General features: G+C 43.4%; 1 protein-coding gene across 5 annotated transcripts in view; it reads left to right on the top strand.

The window, feature by feature from the left end:
* The first annotated feature begins 1,297 nt into the window (after window positions 1-1,297).
* IL34 (interleukin 34) overlaps window positions 1,298-25,934 on the top strand; it is a 45,222-nt gene continuing 20,585 nt past the window's right edge. For 3 of the 5 annotated variants that reach the window (XM_015235505.3, XM_031680806.2, XM_015235504.3), the window contains exons 1-2: window positions 1,298-1,441; window positions 6,757-7,139. The gene's annotated coding sequence lies outside the window, so the exon portion shown is untranslated. The remainder of the gene's footprint in view (window positions 1,442-6,756; window positions 7,140-25,934) is intronic. The other 2 variants (XM_031680805.2, XM_006199824.4) reach the window with 2 other exon arrangements.

Genomic DNA, 25,934 nt, shown 5'->3' with positions numbered 1-25,934 from the left:
CCATCACTTCTACCTGACCTTTCCCTCCCATGGACTGACTACTGTGAATCAGCTTGGCAGAGCTCTACAGCAAGGCCTTGTAGAGGGTGTGGCCAGCGTAGCCTTTGCCTTGGCGGTGGGGGTGGGGAATTATTTAGCCCAAGTGCATTCCGTTGTAGGTGTTATTGTCCACAATAATGGAAGTTCAGGGCCAAACCAGGGATCTAGTTTTGTCAATCCAATTGAGAAACCTTTTCTTGAGAAACTTTTCTTGAATAACTGCTGTGCCAGGCATTGGCATTCAGAATAAGACATGCCAACGTCTTCTAGGCCAGTGTTTCCTAAACTAGGTAGTGTGGAGTCCTAGATGCTAATAAAAAGCCCCTTTGTGCTCTACACTGGAAATTGACACAACATTGTAAACTGACTATAACTCAATAAAAAAAATTTTTAAAAAAGCCCCTTTGTAAAGGATTCTGTGCTCACATTCAGGGAAACATGCAAACTATCTTCTTGGATAGTTTGATACTTTGAACACAGGCCTTCCCCTGTCCCTTGTTCCCCACTTGTAATGTCTGCTGGTGTTGGAGCTAAAAGACCCCTTGGGATTGGCCCACCCTTGAAGACTCCAAATAACAATAAATCTGGGAGCTTGCTCTGAAAACTAGGGTAGAGATGGAGCTGCCCCCTCTGGTGCCCACAGAACTCTGCTGGCAGAGCCATCCTCAGCACTCACTCTGACCCAAGCAAAGTCAAAGTCCTTGGAGATGGGTTTAAGGGCCTCTCTTGTGTCATCAGGAACTCCCACAAGTGCTGTGGCAGACCATATGTTGCACCAGGACAAGCCCTGAGTTTTGGGGAAGTGAGCCCTCTGGCTGTGTGATCTTGGGTTAAATACTTCATCTCTCTAGGCTCACTTATCCATCTGTAGACTGACTGACTGGTCCTCAACACTGATATTTATCAAAGGCCTTTTTAGTAATGTTTTTTCCCCTACGTAGACATGCCCTCTAGTCACTATCAAATCACCCAGATTTACTCAGTTTTGTAGAAGAGTTTTTGTCAGTAAATGTGTTCTGGAGAGGAGCTGGGATAGTCCCTTAAAATGGCCCAAACTGCCTGGGAGCCAGGACTTGGTTTGGGGGGCTGCCACCATTAACGTTAAAGGGCGTCCTCATAATGGTTCCCGACTGATCCTCCGGGTTTGTGGCCCCCTCCTACTCCACAGTCCAAGGCAGACAGGCCACGTGGCCCCGCCCCGCCCTTGCTGGCTCCAGTTTCTGAATTGCAGTGGCCTGCTTTCCCCGCCCTTCCCACCAGTCGGGAAGCCTGGATTGTGGACTAGGGGAAGCCACAGCCTCTCCCACCTGGCACCCACTGCCCCCAGCGCCTAGGCACCTGCTCCGAGCCCCTTGAAGCTGCCAGCAGAGCCCTAGAAGACTGCAGCCTGGTAGGTTGACAGGTAAGAAAGCGGTCGGTTTTCTCTCACATGGTTTTCTTTGCCTGACTTGTCCACCCCAATTTAGCTTCCTTCACAGATTACAGCAAGAGGGATTTGAGCTAGACTTGAAAAAGACAGTCCCAGCAGGAAGCTCTGAACTACATCTCAGAGAAATGGTGTGAATTCTCTATTTTGTTTCTTTTTTAAAACTTTGCTTTCATCAGCCTTGCAGGAAAACAGCAGATCCAAATAACCATAAAGCAAGTTACTTCCCTCTGTGTTCCCTTCTGAGTTTTGTAAATCAGCAAACCCACATTCTTAAATGGCTGTCATGGGTTACTGGAGGCTGCTCCACTGGATATTGCTTTAGATCTTTAGTCTTTAATGTACCATGTACTGAACTATGTACATGAATTACCTTATCAAAAATTGATTTAAAATTCTTTAAAGGAAAGCATAAAGATAAAATGGCATAAGTGAACCTTCCTCATTCAGATGGTATTCTGAAATTAAAATGAAGTGTTCTCCTTTTACACTTTGCCTTTATTCTAAATGCATGTAAACCAACTGATTTTTAAAGTCCATGTGTATCCGCCACGTTAACAAGCCCATCCCAGGATACGCAGCCTTTGTCCATCATTTGTGAAGTTAGATTGCTTCCAGGTGTTTTGGAATTAACAATTGAACTTTTATGGACAACTCTGTGGATATAACTTTTTTCGTCTTTTCAGATTTAAAAAAAAAATCTCTCCTTGGATTTTATTCTCCATCCAGAATAAATACCTGGGGCAAAGGGCAAGAACATTTTTGTAACTCAGCTCATGTTACACATGGGGTCAGCTTCCTCATGAGAATTTTCAAGACTGATGTCATGAAAGAGTGGGTGGGGAACTTGTTTTCTCTGAATTTTTCAGGAAGGGGGATGGAGGCAGTCTAGTACAGTGGTTAAGCTTTGTCCTTTGAAGGCAGGAGAGCTTGGTTTGTATGCATAACTGCCTAACCTTCAACTCTCACTTAATAACTTCAAATACTTCACATGTGAAATACAGATTAGAAATCTCCTTAGGGTACAGGAAAGGCAGAGAGAGTATTTGTAAAACAACATTGGGTTCTTAATAAGTACTCCTCGAAGGATCTTTCAAACCTGGGGCTTTCTCTGGGTCATTTTACAAGCTGGGCAGAATTGAGACAGTCATCTCAAGAGCATCTTTTTGACCCCTTCCCTTCTTCTGATTCAGCTATCTGTTAGAGGTAGTTTTTGTTTTATTTTGTTTTGCTTTGGAAGTTAGGCTTCTATCTATGCATCAGGGAACAGCAGTTCAGGTCAGTCTCTTTCTGAAGGTCCCCCAGACTCTGGGCCTTCTGCCATCAGACCTGGATGCCACCCATCCCATCTCTTAGCCACCTTCCTTGAAGGGCAGGTTTAAGGGATCCTTGGGCAGAGTGGAGAATTCCTCAGAAGTCCGCAGGCACACCTTTTGTTCCCCACTCTGGTAGGATACTGGGAGACCACACTGAGGCCCAGTGGAATGTGCACAGATCGGGTGGGGTCCTAATCCTGGCTGTACCAAATCCCAGCAGTGCACAGTCAGTGGACCCCTCTGAGTGTCAGTTTCCTCATCTATAAAATGGAAATGTTAATACCTGTGCCATAGAATTACATGAGGTAACAGGTAAAACAGCCAGCACTTAGGGGCCCATTACTGTGAAAGGTCAAGGCCATGTTCCAGAGCCTTTGGGAAAGTACCAGAATTAGCAATAAAAGACTGGCAGAAAACTCATGTTCATTGTCTTGATCAACAAATATTTATCAGGCTGGCTGATCATGGTGCTGGAAGCTAGTGAGAGAGAGATTATGCAGGCTCCCTGCTCTTGGTACAGGCATACAGTCCATCCTGAGGGACAGAGGAGACTGACTACAGCTGCCTGGGCACTCCGGGACAGCTCCCTGCTTAAGAAGGAAGAATAGTCTGTTAGGCAGAAAATGGGGAGGAAGCAGGAGTAGCAAGTGCTAAAAAACAAGTGGTTTGGGAAGGGGTGGGAAGTTCAGGAGGGCTGCCGAATTGGGTGAAGGGAAATGAGAGGAAGTGGTGGAGACCAAATCTGAAGAACCTTAAAGGTTAAGTAGAATGTGGGCTTCATCTCAAGGATGGGGGGATTTAAGTGGATTTTGGAATGCCCCTGATGGCAGCTTTGGGTGGGTAGAAGATGATGTTAGAGGCCTGGAATGCCCCAGCCTTCCACTCTATCTTAGGGGCATTGATGATACCTAAGATAAATCATTGCAGACAATGGGATTCTCAGGATAGGCTTGGTGTTGGGAAGCCTGGCCTGGGAGTTGGGGCCCTGGGTTCTGGAGTTCTGGTCCCATTTCTTCCACCACCAGAGTAGGTGGATCTCCTCTCCTGCCTCAGGTGAGAGATCAGGGCATTCAGGTTTCTTACAGCTCTTTCTGTGTGTCTGCAAAATGTCTCTGGAGCCCACATTCCCCTCTTCTCTCCCCACCCCTGCAACACTGTCCATGGTGGCTGTCCATGACCCAGCCTTATCCTTGGGAGGAAGAGTCATCTTGTCTGAGGTGGAGAGTCTGGCCCTTTGGCCCTTGAGAAAATCCATGGAGGTCTGAGAACTGTGGCCTCTAGGCCTGTGACAATCCCAGGGGAAGTTGTGGGCTCTGACAGTTCTGCACATTTGTGCCTGAGGGCCGTGTCCCACAATTGGGTGGTGGTGTCCCCTGGGAGCAGAGCTGTAGTCAGCCTGGGAATCTACCTCCCAAGCTTCCCAGGGACTGCTAGAAGAGTGCTGTATGTGCAGCTCAGCCAGGAAGGGCTCGATTGTCATGCCTAGAGAACCCACTGGGACTTCCCCCTTGGGGCCATTTCAGGTGATGAAGAGGTAGATGAGAAGGAATGTAGTACAGTTAGCAAAGTTGAGATCAAAGTGATGAGTTTGAAAGGCCAAAGAGATGTGAACTTGCCTGGCAGCTGTTCAGAAAGGTCAGGCCCTGCTCTAAGGCTTTCTGGGTGCGTGTTGTCTGTCATAGCATGAGAATATCCACATTCTGGTCCAGGACTCTCTCACCACATCCAAACCCCCTCTTCTGGCTTTATCACCTGCAGATCTCAATCTTCCTCTCCCTGTAGCCACACCTGCCCTTCCCTCTTTTCCAAGAGCCAGGACTTTCCTGCTGCTTTGTCTTCCTACTTTCTCAGATCATTAAAATCTCTTCATAAGCTTTTATAACCATCTTAATCATTTTTAAGTGTATAGTTCAAAAATATTAAAGTATATTTACATGGTTATGAAACAGACCTCCAGAACTTTTTCATCTTGCAAAACTGAAATTCAGTACCCGTTAAACAATAATTTCCCCTTTCTCCCTCCAGCCAGTACCTGGCAATCACCATTCTACTTTCTGTTTCTGTGAATTTGTCTATTAGTTACCTCATATAAGTGGAATCATACCATATTTGTCTTTCTGTGCCTGGCTTATTTCACTTAGCATAATGTCCTTAAGGTTCATCTGTGTTGTAACTTACATCAGAATTTCCTTCCTTTTTAGAGTAGTATTCCATTGTATATATGTATATATACCACGTTTTGTTTATCCATTTTTTTGTCAATGGATGCCTATGTTGTTCCATGTTTTAGCTATTGTGAATAGTGCAGCAATGAACATGGGTATACAAATATCTCTTCAAGACCATGCTTTCAGTTCTTTAGGGTATATACCTGGAAATGGAATTGCTGGATCATATGTTAATTCTGTTTTTAATTTTTTTGAGGAAACTCCATATTGTTTTTTATAGTAGTTGCAGCATTTTACAGTCTTACCAACAGTACACAATTGCTCAAATTCTTTCACATCATCACCAACACTTGTTATTTTCTGGGTTTTTGATAGTGGTCGTCGTAATGGGTGTGAGGTGATATTTCACTGTGGTTTTGATTTGTATTTTTCTGATGATTAGTGACATTGAACATCTTTTGTTATACCTGTTGGCCATTTGTATGTCTTCTTTGAAGAAATGTCTGTTCAAGTCTTTTGCCTTTTTTTTTTTTTAACGGCGCTACTGGGGATAGAACCCAGGACCTCGTGCATGCTAAGCACTCACTCTACCACTGAGCTAACACTCTTCCCTACTCCTTTGCCATTTTTCAGTCAGGTTATTTGATTTTTTTTGTTATTGAGTTGTAGAAGTTCTTTATATATTCTGGACTTTAACTCTACATCGTATTTGCAAATACCTTCTTCCATTCCAAGGCCGCTTTTTCACTGTGGTGATGTGTCCTTTGATGCACAGAAGTTTTCAATACTGATGCAATTCCGTTTGTCTATTTTTGCTTTTTGTTGCCTGTGCTTTTGGTGTCATATCTAAGAAATCATTGCCAAGTCCAATGTCACAAAGCTTTTTGCTCTTCTTCTAGAAGTTTTATAATTTTCGATCTTAAGCCTTTGCAAGCATTTTAATAAGCCTTATTATTTTTATGACTTGCCTATTATTTTAAAATGCCAACAGTTCAGAAAAGCACAAGAAGAAAAGAAAATCTCAATCCCATTCCCAGAGGTAACCACGCCCTAATAATATTTTACTGAGCAATTCTCCAGACAATGCCTTACTTCATCTCTTCTCAAACTGTAACCTGCACTTGAATCACGGAATTTTGTTAAGTTCTGGTTACAAAGGCCCAGGATGAGCCCAAGAATCTATATTTTTAACAGGCTCATAAGTGATGCTACTGTTATTGATCAGGAAAATGTACTTGGAGTGTCAATGGTCTCTATGTATAGACACACACAACTTTGTCCTGTGAGATCATCTATACTTGATTTTCTCTTATAACCTCCCCACCCCGACTCAGATGTATATTATGGAAATGATAAGAAATATAGGTCTTCATCATTCTTTACAGTGGCCACCTACTAACGATCCCATTGCATGGTAGAATGGTAATCGAGCTAGTCCCTACAGAGGAAGTTCAGGTGCTACCAAGTTATCACTGTTACAAAGAATACAGTGGCAAACATCGTTGTGACCATGCTTTTGTTTACCTGAAGGAATTACTGGTATGGTGTTTTTTCCCTAAGAATCAGACCAGAACTAATACATTCAATGTGTTACTCCTCAGATTCACCTCGGGGGCTGGATATTTAATCTCAAGGCTCTGCCTGCCCTCTAATGGTGAGAGGCAGAGAAGTGTGGGATAGGTGAGGGAGGAGGCAGTGGTGGCCAGTGCTGTTGGTGCCCACTATTCAGCCAGGCACCATGTGTCTGGTGCTCATTTAATGCCAACAGCTCCCTACAAGGTTTGACTTAGTCTCCCTCATTTTACAGATGAAGAAACTGAGGTGCAGGGAAGACTCCTAGCTTCCCATAGTCACACAGGTGGGATGAAGCAGCACAGAGGATCCACCCGACCCTGCGTCAGCTGCTAGTTGCTTGGATCACCTTGTGTGCCTGGCCTCACCTTTCACGTGACCCCACCCCATGCTCCAGCTGCACTAGGCCTCGGCTCCACCAGATATGAGAGTCTGCAGGCCGCCCTGCACTGCCTAGATTGGCTCCTTGCTCTTGCCCTATGCCACCCCTGCTCTCACTCAAGATAATTCAAGACACCACCAGCCTCATCAGCCTCATCAGGATCCTGGGCTGGCCCCCCTACTCCAGCTCACCGTGAGAGGGAGACCCAGCCAGAAGACGCCTCCAAGCTCTGCATGGTAAGGCCTTTGCTGAAACACTAATTGCAGGGTCACCTGACACTGGGGTTAGTCTTGCACTCTGGAGCAGTGGGGAGTTTCTTTTTCAAGGTCACTCCCTGGCCAGGCCTCTTTGGACGGACCTCAGGGGATGTTGGGGGGGCCCAGGGTGGTCACTGACCAGTTGGACATCAGGGATTTGTTGGAATGGGGGCTGTTGAGAGCACTGGACAGCCGCAAACAGCTTGAGCTTAAATCCTAGCTCTGCTGTGTGCTGCCAGTGGGACCTTGGGCAAGTCAGGGCTCCTCTCCTGTTTCGCTTTCCTCAGCTGTAAAGTATGGTAAACATAGGCTCTCCCCATACCCTCTCACACACATTAGGATGGTTACTGTGCAGAAACAAAACAAAATAACATGGGTTGGCCAGGATGTGGAGAAATTGGAACCTTGTGCACTTTTGGTAGGATTGTAAAACGGTACAGACGCTATGGAAAACAGTTTGTCAATTCCTCAGAAAATTAAAAATAGAACTACTATATGATCCAGCAGTCTCAATTCTGATTTGGGTATATACCCAAAAGAATCGAAAGCAAGGTCTCAGAGAGATTAGTGCACCCATGTTCATAGCTTTATTTACAATAGACAAAAAGATAGAAGCAAGTAGAGTGTCCAGTGACAGATGAATGGATAAACAAAAATATATACACACACACATACATATGTATACACAATGGAATATTATTCAGTCTTAAAAAGGAAGGAAATTCTGATGCACACTACAGCACGGTGAACCTTGAGGACATTACGCTAAGTGAAATAAGCCAGACACAGAAAGACAAATGCTGTGTGATTCCACTTACATGAGGTACCTAAGAGTAGTCAGATTTATAGAAACAGAAAGTAGAATGGTGGTTGCCAAGAGCCGGGGGAGGGAGGCATGGGGGAGTTATTGTTTAATAGATTTAGAGTTTCAGTTTTGCAAGATGAAAATATTCTGGAGATAGATGGTGGTAATGGTTGTATAACAGTGTAAATGTACTTTATACCACTGAAATGTACACTTAGAAATTGTTAAGATTTTATGTTATGTGTGTTTCACCACAATTTTAAAGTAGAATATGCCTCACAGGGCTTTTGTGATGATTGTGTAAGGCAAGTGAATGTGAACTATTATTAATGTCAGGTCTGGGGACGTCCAAGACTCTGCCTCATGGACCCAGGCATTGGAGGGGATTTGTGTGTTCCTGTGGGGAGCAATTATGCCATTCTACATAAGATGCTCAGGATGGGGTTCAAGGGAGACTTCCTGGGGGAATGACTGAGGCCCTGCTCAGAGGGTTCCTAGCGTTTGAGGGATGGGTGGATTCCAGACATTGGAAAGTCTCTGGCAGAAATATCACTAAGGGGCAGTTTGCAGGGAGATTTGGCTCCACCTAGTGAGTGATCGGAGTGTCTGAATGTAAAACAAGCTGCCTTATGGAGTGGTGAGTTCTCCGTTAGTGAAGGCATGTAAGGAGAGGCGGGCAAGCTGCAGAGGAGACTCCTGCATGAGGCGGGAGTAAAGCCAGAGGGTCTCTTAGGCTCTGTGCCTCTCTGATATGATCCAGTCCAGACAAAATTATAAGTAACAGCCCTATGTAAACGTGGACCCAAGTCAGAGGGAGAGGCCAGATAGGTGGGAAGCCTTGCTACCAGCCCTCTCGTAAAAATCAGTAATAATAGCTGCTGCCATTTACTGTGGGTACACACTGTGTTAAGTGCTGAATGGGCTTGATCTCAAATACTCACCACAACCCTGTATGGTGGATACTACTGTCACCCCCATTTAACAGCTGGGAACTGAGGCCCAGGGGTTAAGTCTCCTGCACAAGGTCAGCCAATAGATGGTGGAGCTGGCATTTGAACCCAGGCAGTCTGGCTCCCACCCACTCTGCTAGGTGGAAATCTCCAAAATCTGCCTCTGCAAACTGGCTACTCTCTGCCACCTTGCTCCTGGCTGACAGTCCAGGGTCCTGACACTCTCACAGGTAGGGATTAACAGCTCTGGCCCCTCCCTCTGGCTGGCTCCTCTGCATAGCCAGGCCCCACCTGCTTAGGTCTCCAGGGTTCAAGGATAACGTTGTGCAAACAGCACTGGCCTTGATTAGGAGCAAGGCTCCCTGTCACTCACTTCTCCCTTCTCCTTCAGTTAATGGGACCTTCCTTGACAACTCTCTTCAGGGCTCCAAGTCTTTCCTATAGCTGTTGAGTTCATTCTGCCTTTTTTGCAGCCGTGTTTTTTCCAACCCACCTCTCTGATTGCCAAGACCTTGTCCGCATGATTCAATTTGTCCAAGTTCCCAGGCTAGCACCTGCAAGTCAGTAAGTGCTGTCCCTAATGGTGGCAGTGAGTAGCGTCCTCTGTCCTCAGGATTACAGAGGAAGCCCTGGCAGGGACAGTGATTTATCCAGAATGATCCAGTTAGCAGGGGAGGGCATTCACCTTATGAAGGCACAAGGAGCTATCATTTAAGGACAGTTCCATGCCAGGTGGGGTGCTAAGCTCTGTTTAGGCACCGTCTCAAGGAATTCATAGTCTGAGAGGTGAAGACCTATTATTTTCCCATATTTCAGATGAGGAGACTGAGGCTCGGAGAGGTTAGGTCACGTGTTCAGAAGCTCAGATCTTTCTCTCTCTCCACTGCTGCCGTGGTGGCTCTGTGTCAGTTGTTAGTCTGATAACAGTAATATTAGTGCCACTTGCTGCTTGGGGGAGTAGTGTACATTTAAGATTCCTCTCCCACTACCTCCTGGTCCCTCACTGTCACCCTGGGAGTGGGCCTGGGTAGTGCTATTTTATTGATGAAGAAGGTGATTAGGGCTCCCCAGGGTCCTAAGGGATACACCAGGGTAGGGCAGTGGTCTTTCTGGACCCCTCACTCTGCAGGCCTCTTCCCACCTCTACATCCTGGGCCTCAGGCTCCATAGACCTCCCACTTGAGGGGCTGTCCCAGGCCCCAGTGAAGTGGTTCTGCATAGAGGCCAGCAGACCAGCTGGCCGAGCAGAGGCTGGCTGGGGCCAGGTGCTTTCCAGTGTCTCCCCGCAGCTGGGAAACGTTCCTTGGATGACACTGAGAAAGATAAGAAAAAAAGTCAGTTAAACTGTGATTTGCCACAGATTCTGATTTCAAAGAGGTTAAAATCTGGAGAGAGGGGGGAAAGGTATGCTTTAGAATCAGTGGGATATGGTAACACTAAGAGCCCTATTGTGCATTCAGTGTGCAATGTCTCACTATCAATGGCTAGTAAGCAGGCACTATATGCCCAGAACCATCCTAGACTCTAGGGGATTTAGTTCTCTGCCCTTATGGAAATCACAGGCTAGTTGGTGATCTCGGAAGGAGGTCCAGAGAACATATGCAGAATAGCTCAAGGCTAGTCTCTATGGTGTGGATGATAAATGCTTTAAGTGTTTGCAGAAGGGATATATCAAAGTTGGCCAAAAGTGGTTAAAGTAGGTTTCATGGCAGGGAGAAGGGGTAGAGACTTAAGCTAGAGAATGAAGGGTGGAAAATGTGGACAAGAGAAGACAGAGGAGGGAGAGGTGGGGATAAAGTGAACAAGGCATGGAGATGAGGCCCACATGGCAGATGCTCATGACAGCAAAGAGAAGGTCATTGGTATGGAGCCAAGAAACTGGGTGTCACGGGAGTCAATTTTGGACAGGCAGGACAGTAGCAAACTATACCAGGCTTTGAGATCACACATATTTAGACTTGATACTTGTCCCATTTGCTAGCTATGTGATTTGGGGCAAGTTGTTGAACTTCCTCTGCTTTGGTTTTCTTGTCTTTAAAGTGAGGGTAAGAGTCCGTAACTCTGGTACTGATGTGTGTGTGTTAGGGAGGTGTGGATTAAATGATATAAGGTGATTAATATTAACTGTTATGATGATGATCATCATCAGTGTCCTTTTAGTCCTTTTATTCAAGCCGAGATAGCTCCAACTTCTTCCTGTGGACACTGCCTACATTATTAACCCAGATTTTATGGGCCCCAAACATCCCTGAAGCAGAGGGAGCTCCATCTCTGTGGCCATCCCCAGCCTTGACTGGGAGCTCTAGCTGCTTTTCCCTCATTCTTCTAGTTTCCACTGAGCATCTCCTCTGTGTTCACTGGAGGCTTTACCTGGTGAACACCAGAGCTCTAGTTTCATTGGAGAAATAAGGCAAAACCCCATGTAAAGTTATAGCTAAAAACCAATACAAGGAAAAAGAAATGTAAGTGAGGCTTCTTTTCAGCAGGATGGATGATTTGATGATTTTGTGGGAAAACACTACAAAAACATTCAGAAACTTAGGATACAGAACAACCAGCACATTTCTTATGCATAGCTAGCTGCATGGAAATAATGGGAGAGTCTTGTAAAGGAATTTGGGAGAGAGAGAGGCTGCTTTGCCTTCCCTGAGGGCCCTTCACTGGTCTGTATAATCCAGGGACTAGGGCCAAAGTTTTGAGCCTACATGAATCAGGGAGACCCCCACAGGCAGCTGGGACCTTTGAAGGTTTAAGCTTCCAGTGAAAGTTAGGTCAGAAAAAATTCACCCACTGGCAGAGGCAGAGAAGGAATCTTTTCTAATCTGAACTGGGTCTGGTTGGAGAAGGGGAAGGCTTCCTCTGAGACATGTATAACCACACATCTGCCCTCTTTTGGATTTGGGATCAAATTTACACTACTCATGTGATCCTAGAGACTCCAGGCCAGGAAATGAACATAAAAGCTATTCCTGGCTGGAAAATTCATAGAGAAAAAAAGTAGAATGGTGATTGCCAAGGAGTGAAGGGAGGGGGAAATGGGGAGTTGTTTAATGGGTAGAGTTAATGTTTTGCAACATGAAGAGTCCTGGAGATTAATTGCACAACAACATGCCTTGCCTCTTCCTGGGTTCTGGCCTGTGTTTGGGTTTGAGGCCACTGTGGGAAAGACTGGGAGGCTGGTAGAACCCAAGGTTGCCCACCATTGTGTTCCCTGTTGAGGAGAGTTGGGCCTGGGTGTCAGTCTGTAGGCCTCTATCTGTGGTAAAAAATATTTCTGGAATTCTAGAAGACCCCTTCTTGCCCAGACTGGGTCCCCTTGTGAGACCCATCTGTTAGAGGGGGGGTGAAGCCCACCCCTTCCCAGCCCCCTGTCCTCTCTGTGCCCCCTCCCCAGCCTGCTCTGTGACCAGGCCTCCCCACCAGTGTCAGCTTCTCCAGGCTGGGTTCCCAGCTTTCATCTTTGTGTTCCAGCCCTGAACACACAGGAGAGGCATGGATCACAAATGCACATAGAACAGAATTTAAGTCTGATGCAGAGACTCCATGACCCATTTAACAAGTTTCCTGTTCTTGTATAGGTGGCAGGGGCAGGAGTGGGGGTTGTGGTGGAACCATGGTAGGTCCTGGTCAGACTGGTATATGTGAGGAGGGGGAGGGGATGCAGCTGGCCTTACAAGGAGGCTGGCTACTCCCCCATAGTCTGAGACCTTCCCTTTCCAAGTGGCTCAGGCACAGGCGGCTGCGTCTGATTCCCCTTTGGCTGCTATAGTGATGCATATTAGAAAATACAGCCCAGACCTCCACCGCAGAGCTTCCTGCCTTACTTAGTTAACACAGAGATTGAATTCTTTTCATGATAGGCATGGAGCTAGGAATTCAGTGGGGCTTATGCTCCAGCAGCGGGGAGAGATGTGAAACTACTAATGCATAATTGTTTAATTATAGTTGCAATAGCTGTTATGAAACATAGGCCCCTTGCTCTTGGAAGGTGTAACAGAGCAAGTCTGATGATGAGCCAGAACAGAGCCTGTACACCAGGGCCTGCATCCCTGCCAGCAGCTTCGGAAGAGCAGGGCTTGAACCCAAACTCAACAAATATGAGGCCAAATTTGCAGGGAAACAGGCCTCATGCGACCAGGACACTCCCAATGGTAGGGACCTCTGCACACACCCTTACTTCCCCTCTACCACTTCTGCCTCTGCATCCAGCTTGAAGAAAAGCTTCTCAACTCCACTTTTCAGATGGGTAAAGTGAGGCCTAGAGTAAGGAACTAGAGTAAGGAACCGATCTGCTCTCCAGGTCCAAAGCCAGGCTTCCTGGCACTCTGTGCAGCCTGCTCAAGTCCCCACAATCTGTCCTCTGTGAACCAAAAAATGAGAAACAAAGCTGCTCTGTTCACCGAGAATTCTATTTTCCCATTGTTCTCCACTGAGGACATTCCTGAATTGGTAAAGAAGGGAATGACTCAGCCCAAGTCCTGGCAGTGATCGGCTGTGCCTAAACCAGAATCAGTCAGGAGACAGAGGGTGTTAGAAGTCTGAGATTTGAAAGATCTCCCAGCTGGAGGTGAGACAGGGAATAGATGCTCAGGACAGTGTTATCAGGTCAAAAGGACTGAGGGTGGAGGGGGCATAGAGAGACAGCTCCCTCCTCTTTCCCCTCAAATGCAAATGTCCACTTATATGCAATATTTTTCAGTTATTTTTACTTTTTTATTGTGGTAAAATATGCATAACTTAAAAATTACCATTTAAAACATTTTTTAGTGTATAATTCAGTGACATTAAGCACATTCACAATGTTGTGTAACCATTATCACTATTTCCACAACTTTTTCAGTATCTCAAACAGAAACTCTGTACTCATTAAACCACTCCCTCATCCCCCCTCCCTCCAGCCCCTGACAGACTTTCTGTCTCTAGATTTTGCCTATTCTAGGTTCCGCAATATGTATGCAATTTTTGAAGAATGGCTTATTGAGTTAAAATTGACATGCAATAAACTGCACAAAAGTGCATAATTTGCCATTTGATTATGCATCCAGATACTGACTATATCAATCACTGCAAAAAATTTCCTTGTACCCTTTGAAATTCTACTTTTTGTCCCTATAGATTAGTTTGGATTTTCTGGAGTTTCAAATACATGGAATTACACAGTTTGTACTCTTTCTTTTGGGTTGTCTGGTTTCTTTCAGCATAATTATTTTGAGCTTCATTGATGCTTTTGGGTGCATCAGTAGTTCATCCTTCCCATCACTGAGTAGCATTCTGTTGTGTGATCTACTGTAATTTTTTTATCCATTCGTCTGCTGTTGGACAATGAGGCTGTCTCCAGCTTTTGGTGTTTGTAGATAGAAATTCAGTGGATTTTTGTACCTTGATCTTGTGTCCTGCAACCTTAGATGAACTCGTTTATTAGCTCATTTTATTCCTGATTTTAGGGGAAAAGCATTCAGTTGTTCTCCGTGTGGCTGTCAGTTTCTCATAGATGCCCTTTTCCATGTTGAGGAAACCCCCTTCTATTCATAATTTGCTGAGAGTTTCCATCAGGAGTCAAAAGGACAAAATCTATTGCATCTGCTGAGGTGACCATAGGTTTTCCTTTTTTCAGTTTGCTAACACGGGGAATTTACAATGCTTGATTTTCAAATGTGAAACCAATCTTTCATTCTTGGTACTACATGTGATTAGAATAGAACTCAGGGATCCAGGTACTGGGATCCAGGGGCTTGTCCCCTAGTGAGAGCAGGCTTTGCGCCAGCCATCCCGGAAGAGGGAGGAAGGGGGAAAAGGGCAAGGGCGGGGAGAGCGTCGACTGCCAGACATAGCAGCCCTAGGTGAGCTGCCCAGGTGAGCCAGGGGCCAACCTGGGGCGTAGCAGCTGCTCCCTGCAGCGTGTATGCGGGGTAAGGCAGACCCTTTTCTCATGTGGTCTTGCCTGAGGAATCTCTAGGCCTCGCCCTGAGACCAGTGCACAGCCCTTGCATCACCTGGAGCTTCTATCTCCACATCTGTGAGACGGAGCTGTGGTGGCCAGGCCGCCAGAACACTTGGACTGTGAGGAGGCCGTGAGCCGCGGCCAATCGGCTCGCCCCACAAGGGGTTCCCGAGTGCAGCGACTGCCCACCAGGCCAGGTCCTCGCCAGCGTTTCCCTTCTCTCTGAAATGAAGGTAATGATCCTTCCTCCCAGGGCTGCTCTTTTCAATAACCTGTCCCCCATGGTGACAAACCACTTAAATAAATCAGATGAAAGTGTCCAACAGACAATGTGATGTTGGACTCTAGGCCCTCACTCACTAGCCGTGTGTCCTTCCGCCAGTGGCTGAATCTCTCAGCTTTCCTCTCCTCACGCATTAAATGGAGATAATGACACCACGAGATAGGGATACGGTTGATAATTCGATGTCATTGGGCAGATGAGCGAGCGCCTGGCACGTGGGAAGTGCTGGGTAATGTCTTGGGCGGTTCAGGTATCCAGAGCCAGTAAGGCTCTGGGGTTGGAGACTGTTCTGGAGCTGGAGAAGCTGCAGAGGCAGCTGCAGCACCAGTGTACCCTGCCCTGGTTTAAGTGTGCAGTGGTGTGCATTTGAGCAGCCTTCTGCCACAGCCAGTGCTCTCAGCAACCCTGCCAGTCTGGCATGATCCTTGGCCCCCACCCAGATACTATCGGGATGGGTGGGGGCGAGAGGGAGGCTCAGAGTTAGAGCTAGCGTTGGAATGCAGATGCCCCTAGTTATGAAAAGTTTGCATCCTCCAAAAAGGTGAAGGATCTCCCCAGGGCTGCTAACTCTGGTCCCACGTTGAAGGGTAGGAATTGAGAGATCTGGGAGAGGAGAAAGGAATCAAGTAGCCAAGGAAATTCTTGGTGGAATCTCTCCTTCCCCACCTGGCCTTGGGTCTGGTTTTCCCTGTAGCTTCTTGGGCTGTGGAGTGTTTACTGACCTAGTTCTCCTTCTCAGTTGGCATTTCAGCATCTGGCCCAAATGTCCTAGTCATTCACTTAGATATTTTTCATCACAGGTTATCCTCCTCCTGTATGCATAGGCTCTGGGGACGTAAGTGAGGAGTTCAGAACAAGGCTCTGTCCCCAGAGGCCATTCTAATAACAAGATAACACACAAGTGAACACAGTCAAAACAATGTCAGAGTGGCCAGTTCCATGCATAAGTGCCACAGAGGGTGTGACAGGGAATGACCAGAGAAAGGCTCTCTATGCAGGCAATGTTTGAGTTGACAACAAGGAGCTAGCTGGGCAAAAATCTGGGTGGAACATTATAGGCAGAGGGAACAAAGTCCTTAAGGAGCAGTCAGTCTGCTGTGTGACTGGCGGTCAGTGCATGGCCATTGGGTGTAGCTGGGGGAGGGTTCACCTTGCAGTTTGCCAGGATGACAGGGGAGCACTTAGGATTTGTTCTAAGTGCAGATTCCAAGATTCTTCTGGAAATGAAAGTGCTTGTATTCTTTCCTCACCTTCTGTCTTTTTTCTGTTGGGGGCATCTTATTTGGAAACACATTGGAAAGGCTCTCAGAACTGGAAGGAAGTGTTGGTGCCCACCAGATCCCCTTTAGCCACTGTTGTACCTACTTCCTGGTTGCTGCAGGGTGGGAGGAGCTGCCGTGAACATCAGATCCCATGTCATTCTCTAAGCCACCTTGCCAGAGATACCTGGGGGGTCACATCCCCTATAAGGACCACTGACTAGTCAGGGATATGAAAGCCCAGCCTCCTTACCTCAGGGTGGGAGGACTCTGGTGTTATTTAAAAATGCTTCAGACCCTCTGAGATCTACCCTTCCCTACTGTCTCCCCTCATTACTTCACCTGAAAGGTTTTTCTGGAGAGCACGCCCTCAGTAACTTATGTGAAACCAAACTCCTGTCTCAGGCTCTGCTTCTGGGAAAGTCAAGCTTAGACAGGCTTAGGGACCATGGGTTTTTTGGATTAGAAATTGGAGTTCTGGGATTAGAACCTTTCAGCTCTGAAAGTCCCTAAAACTGTGTGATTTATTCAATCACACAAGTTAGTGGCAGAGCCAGGCCCACAAACCACTCAACAGCCTGAAGGCATCGGGGTGGTGGTGGTGGGGGGGTTGCTGCTGGTGAATGTGGTGCAGAACCAGGGTCGCATCTGTGGTTTGCAAGCAGCTATGTTCCTGGATCAAGCTTCATCTCAGGTAAGGCAGTAATTAAGCTGCCTTAATTACTCCAGAGAACTTGTGTCCAGGATTCCACCCACGTTCCTCATATGAAAATAATTCACACTAAAAGGTGAAAGATTGTTATCTCAGAGGCAATGCATCTTGAAAAGATGCTTGTTAACTTAAATAAATCTGTAATTTGATGGGCTTTTTGTCAAGGTGGTAAAGTGAGTTGGGAACAATGCATACAGAGCAAGTCTATCAGGTTTTGAGGTCATAAGGAAGCCATATATCAGGAAATTCCTCAGCTTTCCCAAGGATTAGCTTCCACACCCCCATTTATGCTTCTCATCACCCTCATGTCCTCACAATCAGACCAAAGTTAAAAAGTGAGTCAGACTGTTGAAAAATACTTGGTGGCTTCCTCAGGTTTCCACAGCAGGGTCTGTCAAAGGTGTGAATCACTGGAGGGGAAGGTGACTCAGCTAAAGAAATGATTTGGCCAAAAGTGCATTTTTAAAAAGAACAGACTTGTGATTTGAGCTAAGCTCCGTGGAAAGTGGCTGATTTCTCAGAAGCACAGAGGACTGTGTATGATTTAGCAAATTTCCATGCCATTTTCTAAAGGGTTGGCATCACTTACTGACTTAAGCAGGTTTGTGGTATAAGTCTGGGGACAGTAGGGGAGGCTCTCCTGAGGAATGGTGGCCATCCTGGATGGGTTTCACCTGATCTCTGCCCTTACCGTCCAAGTGGCCTTGGACAAGTCATTTATTTTTTCCCAGGCACAGTTTCCTCATCTAAACAAATGGAGCTGGATATTCCAGAGCCTTGGTATTCAAAGTGTGATCTGCAGACCAGGAGCATCTACAACACTTGGGAGCTTGTTAGAAATGCATAGTCCCAGGTCCCACCCCAGAGCTTGTGAATCAGAATCTGCATTTTAGGAGTCTCAGGCCATTTGAACACACATCACAGTTTGAAGAGCCCTGCTCTGGACAAGAACTATTCAAATGTGGTCCTTAAACCTGCTGTATTAGCATCACCCAGGAGAAGAAGCTTGTTAGAAACGAGAGTTCATGGGCCCCAGACCTACTGAATTATGTCTCTGAGGGTTAGGCCTAGAAGTCTGTGTTTTAACAGCCTCTCTAGGTGATCCTTAAGCACACTGACCTTTGAAAAGCACCAGCACTCAGGTCTAACATTGATTTCAACACAGCCTTGGCTGTAGAGCAGCTAGTGTGTACAGAACCTGTTCAGTGCTGCTTTGCGGCTTCTGGAAATGCTCACACCAGCACTTAACAGTAATTTGGTGATGTTCTTTTGTCTTTTTCTTTGCTCTACCAAAGAGAAAACTGAAGTTTAAGGGAGGTTAAACTAGTTGTCCCAGATATTTCTGACTCGCAGTGTCTTGCATAGCAATATTAACGTAAGATGTTTCTGGCAAAGTCAGTTGTTACAGGGTAATAAAACTCCTCCTAAATATTTGTTACCTGTTGGTAAGTGAATGACAAAGTTGGAACATGAGCAGGGATAGATTTTTGTGAGTCTTGATCAAGGCTTAGGAGCTTGGGAACTGCAGCTCTTCTTTTACTGTTTACTGTTTTGATTAGATAATACATTCATATGGTTTAAACATCATGTAATAAAGGACTATAGTCAAAGTTTTTCTCTTACTGTTGTTCCTTAGCCACCCAGGTAACTGTTTTTAGTTTATTGGATTTAGTCTAATTAAAGCTGATTCTTGGCAAAGCTGTGAAATCTAATATATGGCTACCTTCATGACCCCCAAAATATCTGGTCTTGCTCTATCTGCATTTTTCCAGTTCACTTTATCATCCTGACAAAAACCCCACCAAATTACAGACTTGTTGGGGTTAACAAGCATCTTCTAAGGATGCACCATCTCTGGGAAGTTCTGAGCTGGCAGTCTTTCACACTTTAGTGTGAATTATTCTAATAGAGGGTCTCTTTATGAAAATACAGGCATCTACCAACATGTATATATTTGTTATATAAAGTATGTATTAGTAATATAATATAATAATATATATTATATATATAATGCTTTGTCACCTCTGTTTTCAGTTTATAAAATAGAATACATGCTGTTCTGTGCCTTGCTTGTTTCACTGAATATAGCATGCCATTCTATCGTGTGGTAGCCGTTGTTTCTATTCTACAGTCACAGACACTTCTTGTATATGTGGCATTTGGCTGGTGCTTATTATATATGCAGGATAAACTCCCAGAAATGAGATTTTTAGATACCTGCGTTTGTAATTTTAAGAGATATTGCCAACTTGCTCTCCATAAGTTAATAACAATTTGCACCTCCACCAGCTTTGAGTGAGAGGTTACTGTTTTCTCTGTCTTCACCAACTCATCAAATTGTCACATCACTGGAGTTTTACCAGTCTGATAGGTGAAAAACAGTGACTCAACTGAGTCTTAATTTAAATTTGTAATGAAAAGTTTTAAACTTAGACTATGTTTCAGGGTCATTTCTATTTCTTTTTCTACAACTAACTTACTAGTAGTACTCTCTGCTTATTTTAAAAATTGGATTATTGCCTTTTTCTTTATTGATATGAACTGAGTATCTATTAGGGAAGATCAGCCTTTTACCTATGATAAAAATTGTGTCCAGTTTTGTATTTCTTTTTTATTTTGTTGATGGTTTGTTGGTTTTGTTTGCATGCATTTTTATTTTTTGCAGTCACATTTGTCAGTTATTTCTTTTATGATTTCTGAATGTTGAATCATAGATCCAAAGGTCTTCCCCACTTCAAGATACCAGAACATGTCCTTTATTTTCTCCTATTACTTGCATTCAAGCTTTTTTATAATAAATTTATTTTTTGTTTTTTTAATCAATTTTTTTAGGGGGAAGATAATTAGATTTATTTACTTATTTATTTATTTTTAATGGCAGTAACGAGGATTGAACCCAAAACCTCCTGCATGCTAAACATGCACTCTACCATTGAGCTATGCCCACCCCCTTTTTTGCATTCAAGTTTCGATCCATTTGGAATTTATCCTGATGTAAGCTGTGAGGTATAGAGTCAGTCTTTTTTTTTTTTCTCCAGATGGCTATCTTTTATCTGCTGAATTGAGAAGCTACTTTATTGTAAGCTGCTTATCATAAGTTTTTTTCTCATACACATGTGGATCTCTTTCAGAACTTGCTACTGTTTTCCATTGGTTTCTCTACTCATGTTCATACTGTTTTGCTAGCTATGGTTTATAATATTTAAAAATATCTTTTAATATATGGAAGGACTGCTTCCGTTATCCTTAGATCCCTTTCAGGCTATTCTTGCTTATTTGTTTTGCTATTTGAACTTTAAAATCTATTATATAATTATACACACATGCTGGGTTTTTAATTGGAATTGCTTTAATAATTGAAGTGAAACATACATACAGAAAAGGGAATAAGTTTTAAGTATACAGCTTGATGAATTATCACATAGTAAAGTGAACTGTTATCTAGATCTGGAACTAGAGTGATACTAGCATGCAGAAACACTGCTCCAGCCTCAAAGCAGTTACTACCCTAACCTCTTCTGAAAGGTAATCATCATCATTTCTTATGTTATGGATTGGTTTTGCTTTTTTTTTTAACTTCATATAAATGGATTCTTTTGTATCTGGCTTGTTTTGCTTGACATTATATTTGTGAGATTTTTTTAATCTGTTCTGCTAATGGGCGTTAACATTTTGGTGCCCATATATGCGCATTTCTGTTGGGTATTTACTTATAAGAGGATTTATGCATGGGATATGCATATGTTCAACGTCAGAAAATACTGCCAAACTGTTTTCAAAATAGATATGTAACAGTTTACCCTCCTTCCAATAGTATCTGAGAATTTTAGTTATTCCATGTTCCTGCAACACTTGGTTTTGTTGGTCTTTTGAATTTTATTTGTTCTGGCGTTTGTGGTGGTAATTAATTGTGATTTTAATTTTCACTCCTGTAATGACTAGTAAGGTTAAGCACGTTAAATATATGTATTTTTTGGCAATTTAAATATTCTCTTGTGAAATGTATTTGGATTGCTCTAAATTTATACATTAATTTCAGAGAATGGCCATATTGATGATATTGAATCTTCCTATCCAAGAACATGGCATGTCTTTCTATTTGTTTAAATCATCTGTGTCCTTTAGTATTGTGTGCAGTTTTTTAGTATATACCTTGCACATTTTTTGATAGGTTTATTCCTAGTTATTTTATCTTTTTATGGAGTCTTTTCTAACTGGCTATTGTTTGCAGTACTTTCATAGTTGATTCTCTTAGATATTCTGGGCTTATAACCATTTCATTTATTAAATAGAAATAGTTTTACTTCCTCTTATCCAGTTCTTTCTTTTTTATTTTCTTATTGAGATATAATTGACATGTAACATTGTATTAGTTTTAGGTGTTAACACATAGTGATTTAATATATGTATATTTGTGAAATGATTGCCACAATAAGTTTAGTTGACATTCATCACATTTCTTATAATGAGAACTTTTAACATTTACTCTCTTAACAATTCTCAAATATACAGTACAATATTGTTAATTATAGTCACCATGCTGTGCATTATATCCCCCCATCTAGTTCTTAAATCTGCAATTTCTTTATCTTATCTAATTGCACTGGCTAGTACCTCCTGTACAATGATAGTGGGCACGTATGTGTTGTTTCTAACTTTAGTGGGAATGCTTCTGGTGTCTTAAGCAAATGGCTTTTATCTGACTGAGATTTATGTATTTTATCATGTTAAAGAATTATCCATTGATTCCTACTTTAATGAGGATTTTTATCAGGAAAGTATATTTTTTGTCAAATTTGTCAGAGACTTATTCAACTTAATGGATTTCTTGGGATTTATCATTATGGTATACTATTTTAAGAAATTTCCTAATATTGAACCATCCCTATACTGCTGGAATAAATTCCCTTTGGTCTTTTAATGTGTTGTGCCAACTTACTGTTGACTGAGCCAACAGCTACTATGAATTCCTCTGAAGTGTCCTTTCCTGAAGTAAGATTGGTTTGATTCTCTTCCAGGAAACCCAGCTCCAAATTTATCCTTGGTGAAATGGGCAATAGAAACAGATTTTCCCATCAAGTTGGGAAAAAAATGCATGATTCTGATCTCAGCCTTTTTCAGTTTAGCTCTGTTATTTGGTTAACTTTCATCTCAAAACAAAACAAAACATACCAAAACCCAAAAAACAAAACTGAACAATCTTAATCCTGTTACACTCAATTTTTGTTTATGTAGTGCTTTGGAGGATGTCCCAATAGACTTTTAGAGTCTCTGGACTATTATAAAACTAAATTTGGGACTCGTGGTTCTCAAGAAGGGAAAAATATGTTGAAAGAGTCTTGATCTGTAACAAAGGGAAACCTTTGGGTTCTTGGTCACTAGGGAACGCTGTGCCTGATCCAAAGAAGAGACATCCACTTGGCAGCACAGTCCAGCGAATAAGACTTTCAGGCCAGTATGGGCTCAAATCCCTGTTTCGTGGTTTACTACTGTGCGACCGCGGACAAGTAACTTCACACCTCTGGTCCTCAGTAGTTTCCTCATCAAAAAGTGAAGATAATAATGGTCTTATCTCTAGCCTTGTTGTGAGGATTCAGTGAGTTTATGCACAACAAGTTCCTTAGCCATTAATGTCGGGGAGCAGGATGGAGATTAGAGCATCCAGTTGGGACTGGGCCAGGTGGTCTCTGTATTCAGTGACCTTCCTGACTTTCACTGACCCTAATGCTCATGCAGATATCTGCAGGTGTGCTTAGACAAGTGACTGGCAAGTTCTCAGGATCAGGGGCTTCTAAGATGAAGCAAAATAATGAATAAAAATTCTCCTTTTGTAAGTTTCTGGGCTATGGAAAGCAACGAAATGGAAAATTCCTTAAGGTTGATACTTCAGATAATAAATTTGTGAGTGAACGAAGAGTTGGATTAAGGTTCTTGGCCCCTAACCAGGCTTTCCTGCAGTCTTTAATTGTGAGGCTTAGAGCTCCTTCAAAAGTGGGCTGGTTCACTTTTGAACCGGAAATGTGCAAGGTGGTGTAGTGCTGCCCTCAGTCCCCATGTTATTTGTGTTTGAGAAGGTGAAGGAGACATTTTTGCTGTGGGCAGAAGGGACAGCTTTGTGTGGTGGATGAGCATGAAGGGAGAGCCACTGGGAAGGAGGGGTCCTGCTGAGCAGTGCCTGGGTTCTCCCACTGCATGTGGATTCTGAACAGCATTGGCTGGCTCTCCTTTATGTGTTCTATCTAATTTGGTGAAGCATAAGCCAGGATGGAGACCTCATCACCAGCTTGTTGTTTCCAATGAGCTATTTTCAGTTTTTAAAATTGGAGTGTATTTATTTAAAATAAAAAGCACAGACATTAAACATTTGGTTTGATGGTATATTAGTTTCCTAGGGCTGCCATAATGAAGTACCACAAACTTGGTGGCTTAAAAGAACAGAAATGTATTCTGTCACAGATATGGAGCCTAGAAATCCAAGATCAATGTATTAACAGGGCCGTGATCTCTTTGACCTTTCATTGCCTCTTCCTGACTTCTGGTGGTTGTACAACATTCCTTGGCTTGTGGAGGGGAGGGTGTAGCTCAGTGGTACAGCACATGCTTAGTGAGCAAGAGATCCTGAGTTCAATCCCCAGTGCCTTCTCTATAAACAAACAAACATACAAACAAACCTAATTACCTCCCCCCACTTCAAAAAATTGATAAAAATAAAACAAAATTTCTTGGCTTATGGACATAAATTCTGACCTCTGTCGTCACATTGTATTTTCCTTGTGTGTCTCTATTTTCTCTTATAAGGACACCAGTCATTAGATTAGCCTTCACTAATCTGATATGACCTTTTTCTAATTTAACTAATTACATATGCAAAGACCCTGTTTCCTAATAAGTTCATATTCTAAGATTCTAGTGGACATGAATTTTGGGGAGACACTATTCATCCCAGTACAGATGGTTTTTGACAATGGTATATACCCATGTGACTGCCACCCCATCAAGAGCCAGGATATTTCCATCACAAGCCCCTTTTTAGTCAGTTCCTACCACCACCGCTCAACCCAGACAACTGCTGTTCTGATTTCTATAACCTATTCTTACATTCAAATATATGGAATTATATAGCATGTGTTCTTTGGTGTCTGGCCTCTTGTGCTCATAATAATGTTTTTGAGATTCACCCATGTTGCATGGATCAGTAGTTTGTTCTTTTTTCTTGCTGAGTAGTTTTCTATTGTGTGATTATACCACAGCTTGTATATCCATTCTTCTATTAATGGACATTTGGATTGTTTTCAGTTTTTTGAACTGCATATTATTCATAATATGAATAGAGTAACAATGCACATTCTTGTTTGTTCTTTTTGTGGACATAGATCTTGATTTTTCTAGGTTAAATACTAGGAGTAGAATTGCTCTGTCAGAGGGCAGGTGTGTATGTAACTTTATTAGAATTGACACACAGTCTTCAAAATGGTTGTGTGCTCCCAAGGCCGATGTGTGAGAGTTCCAGTTGTTCCACATCTTTGGAACTTGATGACTTTCTTGGCGATAGTTATTTTCTGTAATGCCTTGAGAAGATAATCCTCTGCAGAGGTTTTCGTTTACAGAGCTGTCAGGCTAAAGGCTTTCTAGCTACTGACTTCTACTTCATCCCTTTTTGTTTTGTTTTGTTTTGTTTTGTTTTTTACTGTGTTTCTCCAAGGACACTTTTGGGCACAAAGTTCTGCTGGAGTCCCTTTGTTCAATTGCCCCTCTTTTCTGAGAATAGCACGAGGATGGACCCTCCAAACTCTGTTCTTCCACTCTTGAATCTCCTTGCTTGTTGGAGGGCAGAGATTGAAGGTCAGTGGTTGGAGTCCTTCAGGAGGACATCAGCAGCTTTCTTGAAGCAGTAGCTCTTCAGAGTGTTCAGGGGTCCCGTGTGACTAGTTCCACATTGGGCTTCTTTCTTTCTTTCACAATCACGTAAGTCTTTTCCTCACAGAACTCTATTGATGGTGCAAAAGCAACAGCAATAAAGGAAGTCATTCAAAAATAAAAGAGAAAACATAAGTTTTCTAAAGCCCATCTTTACTGCTATTTATAATAGTGCATAATAATAATAGTAAATACTGAGCTACTGCATACCATCCCATGTTCTATGTTTTCTATATATAGAAACTTGGTAAATACTCTCATAACCCTTTGAGGTCAGAATTTTATATCAGGCTCATTTTATAAATGAGGAGCCTGAGGTAGGAAGAGAAACGTGGGTTGTGTGCCACTGGTTAATATTGGATGTTGTAACATGGTACTTGGATCCTGCATTAAATAATATTGAATCCTAGAGTGAGGAAATTACTTTTAAGTTCTTTTTCAACCCTTCTACCTCTCTAGGAAACAGGGTTTCTCAGCCTTAGCACTATTGACATTTAGGGGGCCGAAAAATTCTTTATTGTTGGGGGGCTGCCCTGTGCATTGTAGAATGTTTACAGCATCCCTGACCTCTACCCACTAGATATCAGTAGGACCCCCATCTCTAGTTGTGACAATTAAAAGTCTCTCTAGACATTGCCAAATGTCACCCTGGGGACAAAATCCACCTCCCAGTTGAGAAATACTGCTGTAGGAGAAAGACTCAGTCTAGTGCTAATATATTTCAAACACCTCTCTAACCCTTGCTTATCTTCCTTTTCCAAAAAGAGAAAGCAGAACCCTAGCTCAGAGCCTTCCGCAGGCAACGCTTTCTCATTCGAATTTAATTACGTTATTTACTTTCCTAGATGTTACCTTTCCATTTTGGCAAATGAGAACTATTTTTCTCTCAATGTTAGTCTTATAAAGT

This window comes from Vicugna pacos, chromosome 9 (assembly GCF_048564905.1).
Source record: "Vicugna pacos chromosome 9, VicPac4, whole genome shotgun sequence".
Lineage (NCBI taxonomy): Eukaryota > Metazoa > Chordata > Mammalia > Artiodactyla > Camelidae > Vicugna > Vicugna pacos.
Note: the sequence above shows the minus strand (reverse complement) of the source record. Positions and strands in the feature narration are given on the sequence as shown.